This window comes from Lynx rufus, unplaced genomic scaffold (genome assembly GCF_022079265.1).
Source record: "Lynx rufus isolate CCGP_SWC_20201006 ecotype Redwood Valley unplaced genomic scaffold, mLynRuf1.p SCAF_4, whole genome shotgun sequence".
NCBI lineage: Eukaryota > Metazoa > Chordata > Mammalia > Carnivora > Felidae > Lynx > Lynx rufus.
In genome coordinates, this window is record NW_025814856.1 from 105,126,366 (window position 1) to 105,152,230 (window position 25,865).

Below are 25,865 nucleotides of genomic sequence, written 5' to 3' on the forward strand. Positions count from 1 at the left end.
AAGTACTTTCATGTTGTGAGTAATTAGGGTCCCCTTCTGCCCAATGGACTAGGGGACAGTGCAGTGGTTAAAGCCACTGATTCACTGTTTCTTTGGAGGCCACGAGCTTTGCCTCTTGGTCTGCCTTATGGTTTCCCCATGGAGCCGTGTTGTCTCCCCTTTGATGTCCCTGGCAATGCATGACTGCCACTCTTTTAGGGGCCTGTACAGTGTCTAAGAGTTCAAGGATTTCCTTAGCATATTTTATGTCCTTCCCTCCTGAGTTTATTAGACCCTTCTCTTTGTATAAGGCCCCATGTACATGGAGGATGGTGAAGGCATACTTAGAGTCTGTGTATATATTAACACGTATCCCTGCCGCCAGTTGGAGGGCTCAGATTAGTACAATGAGCTCTGGTTTTGTGCTGAAGTCCCCTTTGTCAGGGGCCCGGTTTCAATGACAGAATTCAGGGTCACTATGGAATAACCTGCAAGGTACTCTCCCTTCTTTAGGAAACTGCTAGTATCAGTGAAATATTCAGCCTCGAGGTCCTTGAGGGGCTGGTCCCTTAAGTCTGGTCAGCTGGAGAACACCTCATCCATGACTTCAATGCAGTCATGGTCTGGCTGGCCCGGCCCAACAGGAAGTAGGGTTGCAGGGTTCAGGGTCCGCACTACTTCTAGGTGAATGCGTGAGTTCTGACAAAGCATTCCCTGATATCTGACCATCCTGGCATGGGTTAGCCAGTATTGTCCTTTGTATTCCATTAATGTCAATACTGAATGTGGCACTGGGACTGTCAATCCTTGTCCCATGGTTAACTCATCAGCCTCAGACACTAAGAGGGCCGCGGAGTCAAGTTGCTTGGAGGGATATGCCACCAGGTGATGCCACGACCCCAACATCTGAGTTAGGACTCCCACTGCAATACTAGTGTGCTCCTGGACATGCAGAAAAAAAGTCTTGGTTGTGTCTGGCAGTCCTAAACCAGGCGCATTAGTAAGGGTTCCTTTTATTTCCTCGAAGGCCTTTTGCTGTACTGATTCCCATATCAGGGTTCCCTCTCTCCCTGCCTTTGTAGCCTTATTGAGGGGTTTTGCCAGGACTGAAAAGTTAGGTATCCAGATTCTATAGAAACCTGCAGCCCTGAGAAACTCCCGAGCCTGGCATTGGGTTGTTGGGGCCGGGATCAAGCAAATAGCCTGCTTTCTCTCTGGGCAGAGTTAGTGCTGCCCCTGGGACAGGTGGAAGCCAAGATATTTAACCTTTTCCTGACAGATTTGAGCCTTTTTCCTAGAGAATTGTAACCGGTTTTCCACAGGAGGGTAAGAAGCTGCTGAGTCCCTTCCATGCAGCCCTCCTGGGACCTTCCAGCCAGCAGTAAATCATCTACATACTGAAGCAGGACACAGCAATATTGATCCGCTGGGAAGCCTTTTAAGTCAGGGGCTAATGCAGTGCCAAAAATGGTTGGGGAGTTTTTGAACCCCTGAGGCAACCTGGTCCCAGTTAACTGGCTCTTGTTACCATTTTTAGAATCCTCCCATTGGAAGGCAAAGATCAATTGGTTCTGGGGGGCCAGGTGGGTACAGAGAAAGGCATCCTTAAGGTCCAAACAGGTGAAGAAGGTAGCTTCAGCAAGAATGAGACCCAAAAGTGTATAGGGGTTCGGGACCACTGGGTGTGTGGTGACAGTTACCTGGATTACTGCTCACAGGTCCTGAATTGGCCAATGGTCATCTGTGCCCGGTTTTTGGACAGGCAAGATGGGTGTGTTCCAAGGTGACTGGCATGGCAGGAGGATCCCATACTTTAAAAGTTTCTCCAGGTGCTTTTGGATTTCTTTCTGTGCCTTGTGAGGGATAAAGTATTGTCTCTGGAGGGTGGGCTCTGCCCGGGCTTCTTCCTTGAGACTATAGAGACGCCACTCTTTTCCTTGGGGAATCGTGAGAGTCATAATCTTTGCTTCTGGTTTCCATAGGGTCAGAGCAGCCTGCCCCCGAGAGCTGAAAGTTATCCAAGCCTGTGCTTCTCCAACAGGTCATGGCTCATTAAAGCTGTGGGGCAGTTGGGGAGGTACAGAAATTCATGGATGACTTCACGGCCACCTAAATTGTATCACCGTCAGAAAGAAAGGATAGCACATCTGACTGCCTGTGGCCCCACTTGTCTCTGTGAGAGGGGGCCCATGGGTTGGGTCACTGCTGAGTGTTCTGCTCCAGCATCCACCATAAAGTCAATGGGTTACCCCCCCCTCCACCTGCCACATTCATTCAGACCATGGGCCCCTGAGGGCCTAACAAAATAGAGCCCGACCTGTCCTAGTCGTCCTCATAGTCCTCCATGGCGGTTATCCCCACAGAATCATCTTTGGTGACCCTATGAGGCTTGGGGCCAGTTGGTACCGACCCTGGACCACATGTCCTCTTTCTGCTTGGGGCCTTGCTGAGAATTGTCCAGTCGCTGGGGGCGTTCACTTTTCCAGGGCCCTCCTGACGGCAGAAAGCACACTGATTCTGTCCTAATTTGGGTTCAGGGTGAGACCCTCCCTGTCGTTCCATCTTCTGGCCCTTTCCCCATGGGGCACCTTTCCAGGAGCATTCCGACCACTCCACCAAGGCAGCAGCTAACAAGTCTGCCTGTTTTTGCATCTTTTGGCGTTCTTCCTTTGGTGCTACCTGGTCACAGTTAACAAACACCTAGGTTGCTACTTCTAGCAACTGACTGGCATGCTGGTGAAACCCTCTGGTTTTTGCAGCTTGTGCTGAATGTTCCCCTGGGCCTCACCTACAAAAGCTGCACTATCTCCTGGTTAGCAGGCGCTTCGGGATCAAAGAGGGTGTGGAGACGAAATGCCTCACATAGTGTCTCATAAAACTGGCTCAGGTTTTTCTCGAGTCCTTGGAGCACTTCTGATGTTTTACTTATATTTATGGCCCCCCCCCCATCCTTATGCCATTTAGAAGGGCTTATTAATACCTTTCAGTCCTTGCAAACCCTCCATCTATACTGGCATCATTTGTATCCCATTTGGGGTTCTCCCCAGGGAAGTGAGCCCAAATGTAGGCCTGGGGGCCTAGTGTCCCACCTGGGGCATTCTCTAACCATTTTAGGGCTGCATAGGTAATGCAGTGATGCTCCTCTGTATCGAAGAGGGTCAGAAGAAGTTGTCGGCAGTCCATCCAGGTAGGTTTTTGGGTATGAATTATGGACTGAATTAGGTTGATCATAGCCTGGAGTTTCTCCATATAGGAGGGGGTATGTTGCTTCCAATTTAAGAGTTCTGTAGTGACAGACACAAAAACACGCTGGCTTCCTTGGGTCTGGCCTTCCTGATCATAATAGATGGGTCCCCTGGTTTCCCTCAGTGACATCTGTAGGGCTCCCCGGTGCTGCTGCAGGGAGTGGCTGCCTCCGCTGGCCTGATTCTCTAGTGCAGTCCAGGGGGCATATGCGGGGTTAAGACTGGTGGTCCGGGTGGTTCAGTCATGGTCAGGGAGGCTGGTGGTGCTAGAGGTGGTGAGGCCTCGGGACTAAGGGCAGACTCTGACAGGGTTTCAGCAGTGAGGGCTGCTGGGGGGCACAGGTGGCAGTGAGGGGTACAGTGGGGCATATGGTGGTGGGATTTCTTTAGGTTCTCCTGACAGTATGGGCTTTTTAATTTCTGGCCAGTATTTGGAAGAAGCTGTGACGTGAGACATCATAACTTTACAGCTTTCTTCAATAGAGACTTTTAGCCAAGGTGGCCGGGATAGGACCAGGTCTTGCCAACATTCAATGTAAGGAAACTGGTCAGAGTGGCCTGGGTCCCCTGCAATGACCCTGATCACTGGGCCAACTAGTTCCTTATCAAGTGAACCCTCAGAGGGCCAGCCCACCCCAAATGACGGCCAATCAATTTCACAGAATGTCCTGGGCTTTCTGGGAGTTAATTTCACACCATAATTTCCTGAATGTCCCTTTTTGAAATTGCTCATCATACACTCTAGGGGAGTCTGTTTACTCTGTTTTTCACCCATTTCCTTCCCCTAACAGACAACTTTGATACACATGAGGGGAAAAAAAGAGGAAGGAGGGGGTACTATTTTGGAGAGGACTCACAGTTGCTTTGTCTGTTTCTGGCCACTCTCATCTCAGAGATATTTCAGGCACCTCTTAGCATTGGTGGGTTCGGTTTCAATCCGTGACCTGGATCAGGCTCTTAGGGAAGTCTGACGCTGCCTTAAGCCGTATGAGGTTGCCACGGAACCTCGGATCAGGATTTGTCAGGACTCCACTCTCGCTTCAGCCTTTGGTCAGGTGGGAACCTTTCTGTTGTCGGTCTCATTCAAACACATTCACAGAAGGATTCCAACCCATTGCCCTACATTCAGCGCCTTAGACTTGTGGCTTTGTTCCTCTTCCCTTGTGGAACTACTAGGGCAACCTGGGGGGATGATCAGGCTCCCCTTCTGCCTCTTAGCGGCAGGTCTGCCAAAACCAACCTGGGTTCTTACCAGTCTGATGGGCAGCATTCCGTAAGCTGGTTCCTGGGCCTCATGGGTTCCTTTGTGCACACACAGGGCCTTTGCCCCTGTGCACTGGTATAGGCTAATCTCTTAAGCAACAAATGGTCCACTGGCACCAGGCGAGGTTGCTTCTCCTAGCGCTCAGAGGTTCATACCCTGGAGGCAAAGGAGGTGGAAACACACCATGGCAAGTTCCCAAATAACGTAGCAGGATTCTCTGTGACACTGAGGCTTACTTTCCAGGAAGCAAGTTTATTTGTGCTGCTCAGTTGGGTTTGTACCTCAAGAACTGAGGCCCAAACGCCATGTGGCATAGTTTTTTTTATACATTCTCTATTTTTTTGTCTCCAATATACGGTAACACACAAACATGCAGTCTGATTAAGTGGTCTCATGTTACAAGGTCGTCACTCTGTGTACAGCCAGGTTGCCTTGAGGTTTTGTTTTGTTTTTTTCTCCTTAGGGAGAGGAACTTACCACATGGTAACTTACATTGATTGACTTTCAAATGATAAACCAATCTCACATTCCTAGAATAAACATTACTTATCCATGATCTATTATTAATTTTATATATCCCTGGATTTGGTTTGCTAAAATTTTGTTTTAAGGGGCGCCTGGGTGGCTTAGTCGGTGGAGCGTCCAACTTCAGCTCAGGTCATGATCTCGTGGTTTCTGAGATAGAGCTCCGCATAGGGCTTGCTGCTGTCAGCATGGAGCCCACTTCTGATCTTCTGTTCGCCTCTCTCTCTGTCCCTCCCCTGCTCTCTCAAAAATAAAACATTTTAAAAAATTTGAATATTTGCATCTATGTTCCTGAGAAATAGTGATTTGTGGTCTTTATTTGTAATATCTTTGTCTAGTTTTAGTATCACAGTAATGTTCTTTCTTTTAGAATAAATTACAAACTGTTCTCTCTTTTTCTGTTTTCTAGAAGGTTTCTGAGTAATTGATGTTTCCTTCTAGATATTTGGAAGAATTCACCAGTGAAGCCACCTGGGCTTGGAGTGTTCTTTATCAGAACATTTTTTAACTAAAAATTTAGTTTCTTTAATATGTAGGGGAATATCCAAGTTATCTATTTCTTTTTGAGTGAGCTTTGGTAGTTTGTGGCTTTCAAGAAATTCTGAGTTGTTAAATTTATTCAATTTATTGGTTCTCAATTCTGTGGAAACTCTATCAAAGTAGTTGGTTGGAACAATCAAGGGATTTATCTCATTTATTTTCCATCTCTCAAGGATCATTTTCTTTTATTGCCTAATATCCAATGTCTTAAAAACTTCATGTATTTCGTATGTCTTTTGTTTTTTCAGGCAGGAGAGAAAATTCAGTTCTTGTTTCTCCATTTTGATCAGAGACAGAGGAAGGGGCCCAACTATTTTAAAATTAAAATTTTAAATAGAATAAAAAGTTTCTTAGAAGTCAGTTTGTTGGGAGTCACTGTGCCAGCCCACATTCATGAACTTGAGTCCACTTCCATTTATTCTGAGGAGTTATGTACTTACTAAATTATATTCATATTAATAACACTTTCCCTAAATGAGATTAATTGGATTGGGCTTCTTGTCCTCATTTAACTAATAAAATTTGGAGAAGTCCATATTAACTCACTATTGGTAGTATCCCTCCTTTCCAAGACCAATCCTTTCTTAAAAGGAGAGGGAGTCTTTTCTTCAAGAGAGTACCAGAGATGATTTCGACATAAGAAACTCCTAGTCAGTTTTATTATTTGTAATTTAGGGCCTTATCCTGGATCAACAATGAAATTGTTGTTGGATAAAATCACAGTTCCAAAGAACAAGAAATAGCCACAATGTTGGCTGTGTTACTAACCAGAATAGCAATACATTATAACTACCAAAGGAATGTTTGCTTTATAGAAGCAAGAAATCCCTTATTTTCCTATTTGTTTGCTTATAATTGTTTATAGTTATGAAATATGGCAAAGCAGGTCAAATTCAATAAACCTTTTTAATAGTACACATATGCACTGTTTAAGCAAAAATCCTGACATCTGGGTAGAATATGAAGAAAACAAAAATATTTTTGCAGCCTTATATTTAAAACAGGTTGTACACTGAAAGACCAATTTTCTTTGTGAGCCACCAGTGCTCAGCTGCTCTGTTATACATAGCTTCTTTTAAAATTTAATCTTACTCCCTCCAAATGTTTTTATTTTAAATATATATACGTATATGATACAATAATAAATGATACTACTTAAATTTAAATCATTAGTTTTAAAATATAATTATTCCTATAAGCATAATTTAAGACAATATTTTCACTCCACTAGTTTTATCCTCTTAAAAATATTAAGAATAACAAATAAGAGTATATAGGTAAAAATTATTGTGTGGTGACTATACTGTTGCTAGTGTCCCTACTTCCCAAGTATCACATCCTCTGTTGTAAGAAGTTTCTATTTATTTTAATTACTTAAACATTTCTAAGCCTTAGGTCTTAAAGTTAATTAAGTCTGAAGTCTTAGAGTTAATTAAGGGTTTTAGAATTACAATTTAAGCTGACATTAAAGAACAATAAATCTACTTGCTCTTAAATGCTTATCCCTAAAATTTTACTCAGATAATACAAATAAGGTAATTGTGGAGTCAGGTAATTTTTAGCATTGCTTGAACTCTATAAAAACAATGTTTAAGATGTTCATTATTTTAACTCAACATGGTTTTATATACATATTTACATCTTTGCAATCTTAAAATCTCACTGTAATTAGTGATTACTTATCTGATCTATATGACAAATGCAAGTTGTTGCCAATAAATTAGGCTCCTGTCAGAAAATAAATTAGAATCATAGATGAACTAAAATGTTGTTTGCATTTTATCCTGCACTGTAATAATATTTCATTTGTACATGTATTACCATAATTAGGAGTATTAAATAATGTAATTTTATGTAAAGTATTTATAAAACATTTATCAATAATTAAAACATTTCTGTACTAATATTTTTAAAAATTTTCTTTGAGTAATGATAAAAACTCAATACAGAAATGTTTCGTCAGGCGCTTGGTTAAGCCTATGACTCTTGATTTCATCTCAAGTCATGATGGTTGGTGAGACTGAGCACCAGCCCTGCATTGGGCTCTGGGCTGATAGTGCAGAGCCTGCTTGGGATTCTCTCTCCCTTTCTCTCTGTTCCGTCTTTGCTTGCACACACATGTGCTCTCTCTCTCTCAAAGTAAATAAATAAACTTAAAAAAATGTTTATTAAGGATGACCTGATGACTGTTTATCTTTCATTTTTTTGGTCTTAGTCACCAGGATCCTTTTTTCAATTAAAATTTATTTTCTTTAATGTTTATTTATTTTTGAGAGAGAGAGAGAGAGAGCATAATCAGGGGAGGGGTAAAGATAGAGGGAGGCAGAGAATCTGAAGCAGGCTCCAGGCTCTGAGCTGTCAGCACAGAGCCTAAAGCAGGGCTTGAACTCACAAACTGGGAGATCATAACCCCAGCCCAAGTCCAAAAGGTGCCCTACCAGGATCCTTACCATTAAATATAATTCAGGGGTTTCCTTTTCAGAGATTTTTGTCCCTTTCTGGTAAGGGGAACATAATTATTTTTATGATTTTAAAAAATGTTATTTATTTATTTCTAGGGGGAAGGGGCAGAGAAAGAGGGAGAAAAAGAGGACCACAAGCAGGCTCTGCACAGTCAGCATGGAGTCCAAGGCGAGGCTTGAACTCACAAATGGACCGTGAAATCATGACCTGAGCCAAAATCAATCATGACCTGAGCCTAAATTAAGTGTCTGACCCTTAACCGACTGAGCCATCCAGGCACTGGAACATAATTATTTTTAGAACCAACCATGGAAAACTTTATTGCAACCCAATTAATGTGTAGGTTATTGTTTCTACTTAGGTTTCATTTTTTCAATCATCTATTTCTTTGCAAATATAGAGGTGAATCAAAAGGGCTTGACATTTACTGGGGATTTTGAAATGGATTTGGACTAATTCAGGCATCTCTGAGATCTCTGTACTTGCATGGATTTTCTTAATTGTTACATTTCTCTAACACTTATTTTTTGTAGATTTCTTATTCCCTTCTAAGATGTTATATTGGCAGTGTTCTTTTTGTTTTTGTTGTTGGCAATGTTCTGATGCACTTTCAATCTCATCCACAGTGGCTTTTTAGTAAATGAACTTTTGCTCTTCACTAGGTTTTGAATTTTAGAACTTAGCCTTAAAAAGTGTCAGTCAAAATGTTCCTATCTTATTTTAGGATATGAGATATCAGAATGTTCTAAAAATAAGTAATAGTAGCAGACTTAGTAATTTGATTCTGGCTTTCCAGAGTTTTGTATACATTTTTATATTTTGGTTCATACAGAGATAATTTAGGTTCTTTATTTGGAAGAGTAGTTTTAAAATTGATTTTGTTTATTTATTTAATCTTTTAATTATTTCAGGAAAAGTTATAAAGATTCTACAAAAACTTCCATATGAATTACCCTTCCTATAGATGCTGCAAATGTTAACATTTTAATCACACTTGCTTTGTTATTTTCTATGTAAATATGCATATAAGTATTAAAATTTTTGAAACATTTAAGAATAAGTTGCAGATCTATAATACTTTAAAGCACCATCAACACTTCAGTGTATATTCCTTATAAAGGGATACATTTTCTTATATCACCATTGCACAATTATCAAAATCAGGAAGTTAACACCAATACAATACTATTGTCTAATCCAAAAAATCTCATTCAGATTTCATTGTCTCACTAATATCCTTTAGGGCACACATGAGATTACTGGATCCAATCAAGGAACATATGTTGCATTTAACTTTCATGTCTTTTTAGTTTCCTTGAGTCTGCGACAGTTTCTAAATCATTCTTTTTCTTTTATTCCCTTGATATTTTTGAGTAGTGAAGTTCATTTATTTTGGTAAAATCTTCTTCACCTTAGTATTATCTGAGGTTTTTCATCTTGATTAAATTCAAACTCTATAGTTTTGACAAGACTATCACAGAAGTGATGTTTTGTTCTTCTCAGTACATACTATCATGAGGCACATGACATTTGTTTTTCCTATTACTGGTGAACTTAACTTGGATCACTTGGTTAAGGTCATGTTTGCCAGGTTTCTCTTTGATGTAGCTAAAATGCCTTCATGGGGATTTACTTTAAGACCTTGTCAATACCCCTTTTCTCATCAAACTTACATCCACTAGTTTTAGTATCTATTGATGATATTTGGCTAGAGAAATTATTAAGTGGTTGTTAGATGGTGATTTGTCCAATTCCAGTATTCCTTCTTTATTTATTACTTGGACAACTACTGTAAGGAAGAACAGTCTTCTTTCCCTCTATTTCTTAGTATAAATTAATGGACTCATGGACTCATTTAATGGGATATAATCCATTATTATTATTGTTATTATTTATTTTTATACTGAAATTGTTCTTCCTCTTGCCAGTGTGAACCTTTGTGCCCTTTTGCCATGTCCCCATCATTCTCTGAGCACTGCTCTACAAAGCAATCAAACAGTATTTAAGAGGACTTCACACTTGAGACTTGTGTTGTCTTTTTGAGAATACATTGCCTCCATGTTCTAGGGCAGACCCTGACTTCAAGAAATTTTGTCACTATTTTATTTGAAGCTTCTCAGCTTTGTTATAGTCATATTAAAAGCGACCTTCAGTGGTCATATTGATAGATTAAAAATGGCCATAGAGTCTTGCAGGCCCTTCCATCAAGCTTTGTGACTTGCTTTGACTAATAATATGTGGCAATTTCTACTTTCACCTTCTTGAAATTTTGCTCTGAGATCACCATGCAATAAAGTTAGTCTAGCCTATTGGAGGATGAAAGGCTACCCAAAGGAAAACAAAAGCTCCCAGTGAGAACAAGGACCAACATCTGACATGCAAGTGAGGCCATCATGTATGTTCTAGCACACATGACCCTCCAACTGTATTGGCTGCATGAGTGAGCTCAGGCAAAACCAGCAGAAACATTTGGCCAAACCACAGTATTGTAAAGAATAATAAACTTTAAAAAAATCTTTCAAATATTGGGATTGTTTGTTACATAGCAATAGTTAATATACCATTGTAAATTCAAATGATCTCTAATAATTACATGTTCTTAATTATCTTAGACCTTTTCTCTATATGCATACATAGATAAAAAGTCCTCTTGAGTCCCCTTGGGGGGGAACTTGACTGGAGATCTATTTGTTTTGAGTTAGATAACCCCATGGTTACACAAATGATGAACCCTGCAACTAATGACATTTTTCATGGAGTATTATTTTTACTTAAAAGAAAAACTCAGGTTATTCAGACTTGGGCAATTGGCAGACATTTCTCTGAAAATGAATTAAGTATCACTTCAGGAAAAACATCTGAGGAGTGCCTGGCTGGATCATTCAGTAGAGCAACTCTTAATCTTGGGATTGTGAGTTTGAGCCCCGTGTTGGGTGTAGGGATTACTTAAAAATAAAATCTTAAAAAAAAAAAGAAAACAGAAAAAAATATCTGATAGTATTTGTTGCCACTGATGAAATTTCAAGTAAAATTTTTGAATTTTAGAAAACTTGTATCTGTTATTAAGAGCTTCATAACTTAACAATCTTTTTTAAGTTTGGTGATGATATCAATTGAAATGATTCTTTTGTTTTATTTTATAATAAAATTTGTCAGCATTTGGAAGGTCTGCATAATTCAGTGAATACACATTGTCCAAATGGCAAATGCATGATATTATAAAATCATTATGTGTCAAAAAGATCCACTTAAGCAAAGTAGAACAATAGATTTTAATGTAATGACATATAAGAAGTTCATTCATATGGTATCAGGTTCCACATACCAACTAACATTTTAAAAACTGCCAGTTACAGAGTTTTAGTGTCAAAGAATATTCACAATTGTCTGAAAAGTTATTAAAGAATTCTCTCCTTTCCAACTATTTATCCATATAAGTCTGGATTTTCTTCGTTACTTAAACCAAAATAACATATTACAATAGGCTGAACATAGAAGCAGGTATGAGAATATGGCTTATCTTCTATTAAATCCAACAATAAAGAGTTTTCCAAGAAAATAAAACAATGCTAGTCTTCTCCTTCAGTATATTTTTGTTCTAGGGTGCCCCGTGGCTCGGTTGGTTGAGGAACCAACCACCTCTTGATTTTGGCTCAGGTCATGATCTCATAGTTCATGAGTTCAAGCCCCACAGCCAGCTCTGCACTGACAGACCAGAGCCAGCTTGGGATTCTCTCCCTTTCTCTCTGGCCTTCCCTGATTCATGGTCTCTCTCTCTCTCTCTCTCTCTCAAAAAGAAATAAACATTTCATATATATTCATATATATATGCATATATATTTGTATATGTATATACATTCTGGAAAATGTTAGTTCTTTTTCATAAAATATGCTATTTAGGCTAATATGAAATTGTTTTATTAGTTTGTAAAATAATAAATATTTACAATTTTTCTTAGTTTTTATTTACAATATATTAAAAAATCAGTGGATAAAACTCCTATAAAAAAAGCTGTTTGGAATCCTCAATTCTTTTTAAAAGTATAAAGGAATCCTAAGACCAAAAGTTTGAGAATAGCTGCTCTCAGCAAATGGGGAGTTATATATCTAAAAGGTTTTCAGAAAATTTCGCTGACCATAAACACAAGGGCTTACAAGTAACTTACTAGATATGTAGGCAAACATATAGAGACTCCTGAGTGAAATATAATATTCTAGCCAAAAGACAGACACAAATGTGTCCAAGAACAATCTCAATCTTGGCAGGAAAAAGACAATATATGATCATGAATTCCTCACATATCTCTAGAATTCCTGAACCAAAACCTTAAGATTTTGGTAAACATCTATCTAGTTCCCCTGTCTGAGGGAACCTGATATTCCCTATATGCCAAATCATGTGCTCTTGCTCTGGAGGAAGTCACTGATAGGACCCACACTACAGTCCCAAATTACCTTTATAAGCTCTTACCTCAGATGGCAAGATGTCTCAAAAGTAATCATCTTTTAAAGTGGCTGAATAATAGGCCTCCAAATATGCCAGTGCTCTAATCCCTGAAATCTATGAATATGTTATGGCAAAAGAGACTTTGCAGATATAATTAAGACATTAAGAGAGACATTACCCTGGATTATCTGGGTGATAGAATCTATGAGCCTATAAAAGTAGAGACTTCCTCTGGCTGCAGATGGAAGAGATGGGGCTGAAAGAAAAGTCAGAACAATTTGAAGTATGAGAAGGACCTGATGCATTGTTGCTAGTCTGAAGATGGAGGGGGCACACATGACAAGGGAAGGAGAAAGAATTTTTTTTAATCAATTGGGGTTAACTAATAACCTGAAAAAGGTTATTTCAGTCCTATAACCACACAAACTGACTTTGTTTAGCAACCTGAATGAATTCATAAGATTCAGCCTCAGAGCCTCTAGAATGGAACACAGCTAGCTGACACCTTGATTTCAGCCGATGAGACTCTTAAACAGAGAACCAAGCCACCCAGTACCTGGACTTCTGACCTAAAGAATCATAAGATAATAGATTGGTGTTGTTTTAAGATGCTAATTTATAGTAAGTTGTTATTGTAGCAATAGAAAATGGATATAGTACCCATTGGACTTTGACATATGAGCATTCTGAAAATGAGCCCAGTTTTTCACAGCTCAGCAGCACCTTCCAGTTGAAGTTCAGAATCTAGAAGGTTGGGACAATAGAAAGGATCTCACCAGCATGCTTGTACTGTTGCCTAATCCCTTTAACTCTGGTGGGTCCTTTTGAGAAAAGCTGATCTTAATGGGTTCTCCAAGACTGTTATAAATACTTTTGATGATAGTTACGAGCTCATGTCAACATTTTATTACAATTTTGCAACAACTGAAAAGATCTCTAGCAAGAAGCTCAGAGATTTACTTCAGTAGTGATATTTATAGAAAAAAAAAAAACAAAGGATGGTTCAATAATCATGGATGTAACAGACAGAAAGGGAAGCAAGTATCTGGTTAAAGGTCAAATGACAGTCAACGGGAATATACATATTCCAGATATAAACTGGATTATATTGCACTGAAGGTGCTGTCCAAGTCAAGTGTGGGACTGTTTTTTCTTCCGCAATGCTCTTTACTTCCCTCTTGACTGAATTAACTTCTATTCACATTTCTTAGGTCATATCATGTATTACTTCCTCACAGACACCTGTCATGACCTTTCTAATTCCTAGATCCCTCTTTGCACCCATAATGTACTTCATGCCTCCAAAACTCTCCTTACACAGGCAATTTTACATTTGTGCCATCCATTATGCAAACAATGCCTCTTTCACTTACTGGACTTTAAACTCCCAATGGGCAGGAGCTATGACTATTCTTGTTTATTATTAGATCTTCAGTACTCAGTAGTGCTGTCCACATAGGAAAGGCTTAGTACATAGATTTAAATGAATAAATGAATACTATACCATTTAAATGAGGTCATATATATGAATATCCTTAATAGGAATATTGAACTTTTATCTTTCACAGTGGTTCACCGTCACTTGTGAAGACCAGTAAGAGGTACAGTATGAATGTATGAGAGCAATTGCTTTAGTTCACTGTGTTAAAAAAGAAATTTTGGCCGGATTTAGATAAACTCTGATGAGAAATTGGACCATTTTGTAGTTAGAGAAAATTTGGACTTTAACAAGTTTACTGAAATCAAATAGAAAATCAGAAGTGAGATTATATTCTTAGGTTTTTCATCTATTACTTTAATAAACAAAAAAAGCACCCTTAGGAAAAGAAAATAACTTATTACATTGCCAAGTAGCGACTGCAAAATGCTAATAGGAATGGGAGTATATCTATAAACAGAAAATTTAGTTTTCTTGATTATAAATAGGATAATATATTGGGTGTTCTACAAAGCTCATATATGCAGGGAGGGTTTTGTCAAGTCTTTGTTTTAGTGGCTTTCTGTTCAGGATATGAAATATTGAGCCCACCATGCCTTCTCCCATTCTTCTCCACACTCCATTCTGCTGGTCACCTACTTATTCTTTTAGTGAATAGCTGTAAAATATCATGGTGCTTAGAAAAATCTCTTTGTAAATGTTTTTCTTGCTTTCTTTAGCCAGGAGCCAAAAATATCATGTGTTTCTGTTTTGGGAGTGTAACAAAAAGAGCTTCTGAAAAATACGGATGGTGTAGCTGAGATAGGATGGCAGTATTTTTTAGAAACACGTTTTTATAGAACCAGATGGTCTAGTATATTCTCAAACAAATATGTCACCTATAATTTGATGAATATCTTCCAAAGGAAAATAATTTTTTCAGTAGATAACAGATGGTATCAGTCAAAAGCATATCAAGACACTTTAAGAAAAACTTGATGGCTCAAGTGATTTAACCAACAGGATTTTCTTCAATGTACCAAGCATGTTTTAGGGTCTAAAATTTGTCATCTGCAAATAATTCAGCCTCATTTCCAAACTTCACTCCATGGAGAATTGAATGCAACCTGTTTTATATGCTAACTATAAAAATGATGAAAATTCTAAAGTTGTTTTCTGGCTGTGTTTTTGAAGTATCCATTATATTATGCTAAAAGAAAAAAAGTACGTATCTAAGTGTCTTAAAACTATAAACAATTTATACTCAAATATAAAAAATATTTTAATAGATCTGAACTACATTTTACCTATGGGGGTGTAAGGTTATGTTACTAGTGAACCTTTCGTTAGTGCTTTTCTTAAAGCTGTAGATATATGAACATAACAGAAAAAAGTTCTTAAGCTACAGATATAAATTATTAAGGAATACTTAGAATATAAGTATAATAATGTAAGTCATTTATTTTGCTCTGGTTTTGGCACATGGTGCTGTAACAGGACCATGGTTCAAAAACCCAATATAGTGGTATGTTGATAGTAAGATCTAATGACATATATAAACATGGGAGGTAGGAGGTACAGTGAAAGTTGGATTATTGTCTTTTTTCATGCCTGATATCTATATATGTACTAAAGTGGGACCACATAATTTATCATTAACCTGTGATATGTTTTTGAGTAAAAGGGAAACTGCTTGTAGTTACTTAATCATTGTAAACATAAACTGGGACTCTCCAGGGAAAATTGGTCTGTCTATCTATCTATCTATCTATCTCTCCCAGGTATACACAATTAGTGCCATGATAAAAGAATCTACTGCTTTCTAATTGGCATGTTTTGGAAAGTGGTCACATCTTTGCCACTTTAGACCTGGTTAGGTGGGGCAAACACAATTATTTTATATTATCTAGAGTATCATTACTATTTCCAGATACTGTTCAACATTATAGGAAAAAGACTTGTTTTTGAGACCATATGCAATTCTATTTCTTAACGTGGATCTCAAATAATTAAACATGTTTGTTCGTTTAAGTGTAATAAGATTGAGATTATGATTACACGTATGATATAATGGAGTATGGGAAGACAACAATTCCACTATAACAAATCTTAAAAAGAAGATAAATTGCAAAATTATGTTTACAAAATATTAGACTGTATATCAGTAAGGAGAATAGATGAACTGAAATTCCAGAGAGGGAAGAGACTTTTCCTAGATGAGTTCACAATTGCCAGTCATTTTCTTCTTTGGGGGCATTTGCTTACTTGGTACAGGTATATGGGCCTTAGTCTAAACAGAGGGTAATCATGCTGATGGGAAAACTGAGGATTTTTTAAAAATTGAGATATAATTGACATATAACATTATGCTAAGTTTAAGGTGTATGATGTATTGATTTGATACATTTATATTGCAGTAAGATTGCCATTGTAGTATTAGTTAAACATCTCTGTTGTGCCATATAATTATCATTTCTTCTAGTGGTAGGAACAATTAAGATTTAGTCTTTTAGCAAGATTAATGTTTATACTACAGTTTTCTTACCTATAATCACTTTAATGTGTATTGGATACTAGTAGATACTCTTAAACAACATCACTCCTATTTTCCCATTTCCAGCCCCTGGTAACTACCATTCCACTGCTTTTTGATTTTGGTTCTTCTTTTTATTTTTTTCAAGTTTTATTCTTTTGGCAATTGTATAAGATAGTATGATTGATTGAATTCAGATTGGACTCAAAAGTATACTTCCTTTTTCCCATGAAACATAGATTAAGGACAAGGTCAAGACTTCTAAAACACAGGTAAAATTTCTTTCAGTTTCCTCATGTGTACAGACACAGCCCAGCTGGAACAAGGGGGCTTGGCATGGCCAGTCTCCACATCAAAATATTTAACACATCACTATATTTGATATGTATTTGAAATAGTGTTAAACAGGAAACTATAGAGTTAAGCTCAAAATCTAGAAAGGATAGAATAGAATCTCCTATAGTTTTTCAGGGCTAAACAAAGACCTGCCAGAGTCTACAGAAATAGTACAGAACATCCAGGCCCAAAAAACACTTTTGAAGTAATGGTATATACTGCATTTTACTAACACTGAAACCTAAGCCTGACTAAGTTAAATCCCTTTTTGGATTTAGGTAGCCAAATTTTCAACTTATCTGCCAAAGAGGGGAAAAGAATAACTATCCTTTGGGGGAAGTAATATCATCAGCAAGTGCTGCAAGTTACCCACCCCTCCCCCCACCCCGACACACACACACACACACACACAATGTCAAGCATACAATAAAAATTATGAGACTATAACAAAGTAGGATAGTATGACCAATAAGCAAGAGCAAAAATAGACAATAAAAGCAGATTCTCCCAGCTATTAACATATCAAATATTGCTAACAAAGACTTTAAAATAATTATTTTAAATACATTAAGAAATAGAGGAAAAGATGGACAAAAATGAATGAAAAAATGAAATATTTTTCATTTTTGACGTCTTTATTGAGGTATAATTGTGAGTGTACAATTAAATTAGTTTTTAGTAATTTTATAGCATTATACAACTATGACTACAGTCAAGTTTTAAAACATTTTCATTACCCCTCCACATTCCCTCAACTCCTTATAGTCCACCTCCTGCCCCACTCTGCTTTCCTCAAGACTGAGGATTTTAATACAAGATTATAAATTATAAAAATAATAAAATTGACATTTAGGAGCAAAAATATAATATCTGAAAATCAGAATAGTTTGGTGGCTGAACACCAAACTGAATATAGTGGAAGATAGTGTGAGGAACTTGAAGACACATTAATAGAAACTATTTAAACCAAAGAGAGCAAAAATAATGATAATAAATCAAAGTACAGGGGACACAAGGCACAAAGAAATTCTAGCATACATATGTTGGAATTTCAGAAGGAAAATTGAGAGAGAATCGGAAAATTGGGATAAGCAATATTTGTAGAGATAACATTTGGGAATTTTCCAAAATTAAAAGAAAGTATCAACACAAAGGTACAAGAGACTTCAGTCGACTCTAATCATGTACAAAGAAGTCTATATCTAGGCACATGATATTAAATAGGTGAAAGCCAATATATAATAAAAAGCTTTAAATCAGCCAGAGGCAAAATAAACATACCTCATCTTTAAAGTAACAGCAATAAGGGTAATGGCTAACTTTTTTTGTAGAAACTGTGTAATAAAATAGTCGAATGACATCTTTAAAGAGCCAAAAGGAAAATAATGACCAATACAGAATTTCATACACAGTAAAAATATTCTTGAAAATAAAAATGCTAGATGTTATATGCTATCTCAGATTGTATTCTAGGACAGAAGAACATTAGTGGAGAATATGGTGAAATATGAATAAAGTATGTAGTTTAATTAATAGTAGTGTTAGTATTTTACTTTTGAAGTGTGCCATGGTTATGTCACATGGTAACATTAAGGGGGATCTGGGTGAAGGCTATAAACAGTACTACCTCTGCAATTTTTATGTAAATATAAAGTCATTCAAAATAAATTGTAAAAAAAAGTTGAGATAAAATAAAGAAGTTCTCAGATAAAATCTGAGAATATTTGTCACGAGGTGAAGCAGACTCTATGATATGCTAAAAGAAATTCTTCACAGTAAAAGTTAGTGATTCCAGATGGATGCATAAAATGGCAGGAAGAAATAAAGGGCAATGGAAAGTGTAAATGTAGGGGTAAATATGAAAAGATACTGGTGTTTAAAACAAGAGAAATAATATCTTTGTGGTTTAAAAAAATGGAAATATAAAGTACATGCCTATAAAGGCATAAATGTCAAGATGCATGTAAATGGAGTTAAGTTGTTGCCAGGTGATTTTATTGTTTGAAAGTAATGAAAGTACTAATGTTAGGATGATTGTGTGGAGGCAAAGATGAATATTGTAATTTCTAGGGAAACTTCTGAAAAGTAATAAAAATGTAAACAAACTAGCTAAAAGAAGAAATAAAAGGAAAGTTAAAAAATTGATTAATTCTAAAGGAGGCAGGAAAAAATGAAAAAAGGAACAAAGACCATATGGAGCAAAGAGAAATGACTGTTGAGATGTTGTTAAATGCAACTACATAAGTTATTACATATAAATGGATTAGGCGCTAGAAAGCAAATGGATTAAAAACCAAATCTGAGTATGTGCTCTGTAAAGAGATCCATTTTAAATATAGATATAGATTGAAAAGAAAAGGATAAGAGTCAAAAGAAAAGAAAAGGATAAGAGAAGCAGCCTGGGTCTTCCAGAGGCCCCACAGTTCACCCCAAGGCACCTCACATGCCAGGCAAGGGGAGAGGAGCCCAGCGGTAGTTGATGCTATAAGCCCAGGAGGTGGCCAGGCCATGGGCAGATGTAGCCAGAGCTGGCACTGGTCATGATGCTGTCCCCTCCATTGTCACAGCCATAGCCAGCCCCAGCAACCCCAATGGCCTCAGTGGCCATGCTGGACCTGGGCAGCCAGCAGGAGCACTGGGAGATGTCCCAGAAGTGGCTCATCTTCCAGGGCACAACCAAGCTGCTGCTGGATACCTTCCAATACCAGAGCCTGGTGAAGCACACAGGGGACTGCTACTGTGGAGCTTTGAAGTTTGGGCCTCAGCAACTTGCACATCTTTGACTGCAATGGCAGCATTTACAAGAAGAAGAATAAACACTTTTTTGTTCTGGCTTCTCGCTTCAGGCTCAAGAAGGGCCCTAACCAAATGCACATTCAACAGGCACAAAGCACAACACGCCTTCTGTAAGAGAAGTGGTATTCAGAGCTTTTACACTCCCTGTTCAAATCCCGGAGGCTCCAGAATTGCCCCCACACTGCCTGGATTGAGGGCACTGCCAGGGATGTGGTCGTTGAGAAATCCAATGACATCTATTGGGAGAAAGCCATAATAGAGCATAAGACCATCAAGAACATGTCTAAAGGGTGAGCTCCTGCTTCTTCCTTCCTGAAAAGGAGGAATGATTGGGAAAAATAGCTTTGCTGTCCATGATGCTCATGAATATGGCTGACCCAGGTTGCTGATTCTGTTGGCTGGAGGCCATCTTGATCTCTGCAGACTGCTCTAACTACCAGTCTCTCTAGGCAGCACTTTGTGCTGCCCAAACTTTGATGTTGGCTGGTTGACATCCTCCTTTCTCTTCCCAACTTTTGTATGATTTTTTACAAAATATTTTTAGCATTAAAACAAAACAAAGGGATGTAAGAAGATAGATCATATGGACAAAGAAATTTAAGGTGGCTATAATAATGTAAGGCACAGAAGACTTTTCTATAAGAAATATTGAAAGATATAAAAAGATAATTAATAATGAAAAAAGTTCAATTAAAAAAGAAGTCCAAATAATCTTAAACCTGTATGTATTTAATGACATAGCTTTAAAATACATATAAAAATGGACAAAATTAATCGTGATTGTGAATTTGTCTATTTCTCATTTTAATCTTGTCAGTTATATTCTAGATCTTGATCTTGGCAGTGATTGAATTTAACATTTGTGTACTGTATATGTTATACCTTCATAAAAACATTTATTAAATAAGTTAATAAAAATGTATTATAGGCCAATTATCCAGGTAAAAATTTAATATAGTATATTTCTTTATTATTTTGCCAAATCCTTGAGACTGAATAATGAATAATCTTGTATTAAAGTTTGCTAGCATGTTTAAATAATGTTTAATGGAAAGAAAAGGTCCTAAAACTCATTGTAGTAATAAAGATATTGTGACACCCAGTGTTTATAAATGTTCCATTGTTCTAAAAACATAATTAGACATACGAGTTAAACTGTGTTTTAAAATATTACTTAGCAAATACATGATCTTGTTTATTTTTAAATTAAAAAAAATTAAATTTTATTTTTTGATTAATTTTTTAAAGCATTCTTTTTTTTAATGTTTTTAAATTTATTTTGAGAGAGAGAGAGAGCACAAGATGCAGAGGGGCAGAGAGAGAGGAAAAGAGACAGAGAATCCCAAATAGACTCCACACCGCCAGCACAGAGCCCAACACAGGGCTCGTCCTCATCAACCATGATATCATGACCTGAGCTGAAGTCAAGAGTGGGGACTTAACTGGCTGAGACACCTAGGTGCCCCTTAATTTTTTTATTGTAGATAGAGGGAGAGTGAGAGAAAGTACACGTGCATGCACTTTTGAGTGGGTGAAGGGCAGAGAGAGAGAGAGGAAGAGAATCTTAAGCAGGCTCCACACTCAATGCAGAGCCCTAGCAGGGGTTGATCCCACTATCCTGGGATCATGACCCAAGCTGAAATCTAGAGTTTGTCACGCAACCAAATGAGCCACCCAGGCGTCCGTATTTCCCATAAATTTTTATGCTTACTTCTTCCTAAGGATCAGTGGGCTTTAAGATTTGTGCTAGAAGTTTGAACTCTTACTCAAAGTATCTGAAACTCCTATGATATTAGATGATCTGTTAGGTTATTATCTCACTCTCCACCAAGTATGTTATGGAAAATTGCTCCTCAAGAGAAATAAAGGCATTAAGAGTTGGTATGTTTCCTTCTCATTTGAAGAGACAGATGTTGAGATTTTGTTAATCCTGAAAGCCATGTATTAGGAAGGGTTCCTTAGTTTTTAGCCTAACGTGGCCCCTACTGATTCTTCACACTTCTTATGATTTGCAAATCAGTGGCTTTGGTCTGACATGCTAGAAAGCTTGATGTTCTAGGTCTGTCATCTTCTCTGAAATGCTGATACATACTCTTGACATCTACTTCCTTTTTATTCTTTTGTCTCTAGAGGGCTATCACTGTAGTCGCACTAGAATTAATCACTCTCTATGGCTCTGGTTTGATAAGATTTAATGAGCTCTCTTGGATTCTCCAGAGAAATAAAGTTCTGTATGTTTCATATGTTCTATATGTTTTTCTTTTTGTCAGAACTCTGGACCACAAACTTTCCATAGTCTTTCTAGGGCCTACTCTTATTTTCCAGAAGTCTTCTGGGTTTGGTATTCGATTGGTTTGGCATCCACTACAGGATAGTTTTCATGCACTAGAGGAATATGTGTGTATTGAGAGTAAGGACTAAGCTTCAGCTTCCTATTGCTCTCAAGGACAAACCTACAAATCTGAATTACAGGATCAAAGGGAAACCTAGCTTATTGATTATAACAAGAAAATCTTGGGCATTTAAAAGGGCTCAGAAAAAATTCATAAGCCTATTTTCTTTTTTAAAATATTACTTAATATAATATCTTAAATCAATTTGTATTTTCCTGTTCATAGTTCTAAGTATGATCATTCCTTCAGTAGTCAAAGATTTCCACATTGTCTTGAAGAGAGTCAATATTGTTACAATTGGAAAGCAAAGAGAGAGAATCAATGGCTGTTCAGTTTTTGACTTCCAAAATAGGCTCTTGAAATCCACATCAAAATCAATATTTTCAAAAGCTGAAGATTTTGTTTTATAAAAAGCTGAATTGAATTGGAAGCAAAACAGTCTCTTGAGAATCAAAAGGAAAGACTTTGAAAGAGCCAGACACACAGGCATTAGGACTATAATAATAGGGGCGCCTGGGTGGCTCAGTCAATTAAGTGTCCAACCCTTGATTTCAGGTCAGGTCATGATCTCAAGGTAGTGAGATTGACCCCCAAGTCAGACTCCACACTGTCAGCGCCAATTCTCTCTCTCCCTCTCTCTCCTCCTCCCCACTCATGCACATGCTCACTCTCTTTCTCTAAAAAATAAAATAAAATAAAATAAATTAATAAAAAAGACTGTAACAGTAAAAGAAATCCAGAAAAGTCTGGCAAGGCAGTTCCATGATATCAAGGCTCTGGCTTTTTGCTCTGTTATCCAGTTATCTCTGGTTCTCATTTACATGGTGATTTCATGGTCACAATAGTGCTCTTTCAGCCCCACATCTGTGTCCTACCTAGGTAGGCAGAAAGAAGAGGAGGGAAGCAATGAGGGAAGAGGAAAAGGAAAACACTCCCAGAAGTATGCTGAAGTATTATAGGCCAGGGGCGCCTGGGTGTCTCAGTCGGTTAAGCATCTGACTTTGGTGCAGGTCATGATCTCTTGGTTCATGAGTTTAAGCCCTGTGTTGCACTCTGTGCTGACAACTCAGAGGCTGGAGCCTACTTTGGATTCTGTGTCTCCCTCCCTCTCTGCCCCCCTGCTCACACTGTGTCTGCCTGTCTCTCTCAAAAATAAATAAACATTAAGAAAAAAAAATTAAAGTATTAAAGGCCAAAGTTGGTTCTGCTATACATAGTTGCAAAGGAGTCTGGAAAATATACATTTTTAAAATAGAATTTCCCCGGGGAAATAATTACATTGGGTTAGGGGTGGAAAAATGAAGAGTTGGATGGGAAATACATTAGGGGATTTGGTGAGACCTGAGACAAAGGCCCTCCTTGGGGATACCATGTGGAGACAAGCTGAATGAATGTCATTGTGCCAATGCCTTGTGCTTCATGCAGTTTGTGCAAAAAAAAAAAAAAAAAAAAAAAAAAGAACCAAAACAAACAAACAAAAAACCATTAATTTTTGGGGTGGAGGAATAGGGAGGGTTTTCCACTGACACTTGCCCAAAGCTTTTATAAGATGTACTTGAATTCCCTCCTTTGAAACCGACCTTTTTAATGGTTACAAACTCAGAGCCTCAGAAATAAAGGGTGGGTTTCATGATGCTTAAAGATGCAAGCCAGGATAAAAGGGAAAAATGCTAGCTCTTACTCGCAAACTGGACTGGGTAGGAACAAAATCTCCTCCTGTTCACTGCTCTGCTAATAATTTATACACAATATCTCTTCTGTGATTTAACCTGTGTTCTTCTTTTTTTCTTAAGTGTATTTACTTATTTTGAGAGAGAGAGAAAGCATGCAGGTTGGGGAGAGGGGCACAGAGAGAGGGAGAGAGAGGATCCCAAGCAGGCTCCATGCTTAGTGCTGAGCCCAACATGGGGCTTGATCTGATGCCCAGGAGATCACGACCTGAGCTGAAAGCAAGAGTCAGATGCTTAAATGAATGAGCCACCCAGGAACCCCTAACATGTTTTGTTAAATTCCTTGTAGCTCCAATTTCAATTTTAAGAAAATATCAGTCATGAACAAATTTGGAAAAGAAATAGGAAAAACCCAAGAGGAAATTTCAAATAAAACTGTATCTGAGCTTAATACTACAATAAATTCAAGAGACCTTCACCAACTATTCTAACTATAAATGCACTTAGGGAATGACCTTCATCATTGTTTTTAGCCTTTGTGTCTGTATGTGCACTTCCCATTACCTTTGCTGCCAAAGTTGTTTTACTTCTATTATGGGGACTTTCAGTAATGGATGTTCATGTGCTTATCATTTTTTAAAAGAGTGTTGGGCAAACAGGATGATGTCTTTCACAGACTCTCATAGGGAGAATGCATTGTAAATAAGTAATGCACCCTAAAAGAAGAAGGAACCAAATAAAGTGTAGATTTGGATAAATATAAGCCTTTTTAAAATTTTACTTCCATAGTTTCAGAAATGAGATGCTTTTGGTCCCCCTAAAATGCATTAGATGGATACTTCCAGAAGTGTGTGCTTTTATTATGCTATTCACTTGATCCATGATTCATAAAGCATCTTTGTAAGAAAGCTGGTTAGTGTCTAAGCCAATGCATTGACTTTAAAGGTAATGCTTTGGCTGTATTTTTGTGTGCTCTGACTAGAGCAGTCCAGAATGCCAACAGAATTTAAACTCAGTTTCTTCAAAGTAAAATTTGATAAAGAGAAGCCTACCTAAAATATTGTTGGTAAAAGTAAAAGGAAGACAGCGATTAGGGAAGGGAAAAAGAAACAGACTTGTTCCCTTTTGGAGTTGTATTTTGAAAAGAGTATGGTTAATATTTTCATTTTTGGTATTAAATTATTTTCTCCAACCTTCAGAAAAAATAGCATTATATTTTCAGGAAACAGTGGTTAGATGCTTTATTTTTAACTGGAGATTGAATATTGTGATTCTGATTAGTTACTGCAAGTTTTAAAATCTGAGAACCTCGTCTGAGCCAGGAGTACATAAGGGCTTTTAGTGGATGGGGAGTTTGCCTGTTGATATTCTTCTTGACACAATTCCAAGGGTGCTGAATTCCAACCATCACAGACAAGTCTGCTCTCCATTTGTTTTGATGAGGAGAGCATTTCACACAATACCGATAAATTCTTTAAATGGTTTTGTGTAATGGGCTTTTACTCTCTTCGGTAACAAAATCAGAGAAGTAAATAATAGCAGTTAGAGCAGAATGAAACAATGTAGTCAAGGGGAGAACCCACTATTACTCTTAGGACTCTATCCCTCTAGCGCTGAAAAGCTTTGTAATAAATGCTTTTTACAAATCATTAAAAATTTTTCTACTAACAAAAAAGGGCACCATTTGGGGGATAACTTTCATAGTAACCTTATATTCATAAGCTTTAAATACATACAAAGCTGTGAACAGGGAGGAAACGTTTTGTGTTCAGCACAAGCAGAATTCTTTGTATTCTATATTTAGAGTCTTGGTTAGTAGTTGACATTATTGGTGAAGGATAAGAAAGTAGAATCTCCAATTCTATTCTGCTTTGCTAGAGTCTGTCTGAAAATGCTGCTGCAGCCTGTTACCTTTTCTCTCTGTGACTCCAGCACCAGGCATATAGAAATCATACAGTCTAGGTCCTTCCAAATGAACATGGGAATGGCTCTTCATTTTTTTCCCCCAAATAATAACCACTTAAATAATACATACATATATGTGGCATTTTTATCTTTTGTTTTACAACAATACCTTATGATAATCAGAATATGGATATTCCCTTTTGCAGATATGTATGAGATCTTAAGGCTTGAAAAGGTTAGGTGACTTACCCACAAGCTTAGAACATCCTAGAGCTAAGACTAGGGTGTCCTAGAGTCTATAGTTTCTTCTTGATGTTAATATTCTATGGTTTTCCACAACAGTAAGATTGGG

General features: G+C 37.6%; 1 pseudogene; it reads left to right on the forward strand.

Annotated features, from left to right (window-relative positions):
• Window positions 1–4,211: 4,211 nt before the first annotated feature.
• Window positions 4,212–25,865, forward strand: part of LOC124523424 (centromere protein V-like) — a 47,188-nt pseudogene continuing 25,534 nt past the window's right edge.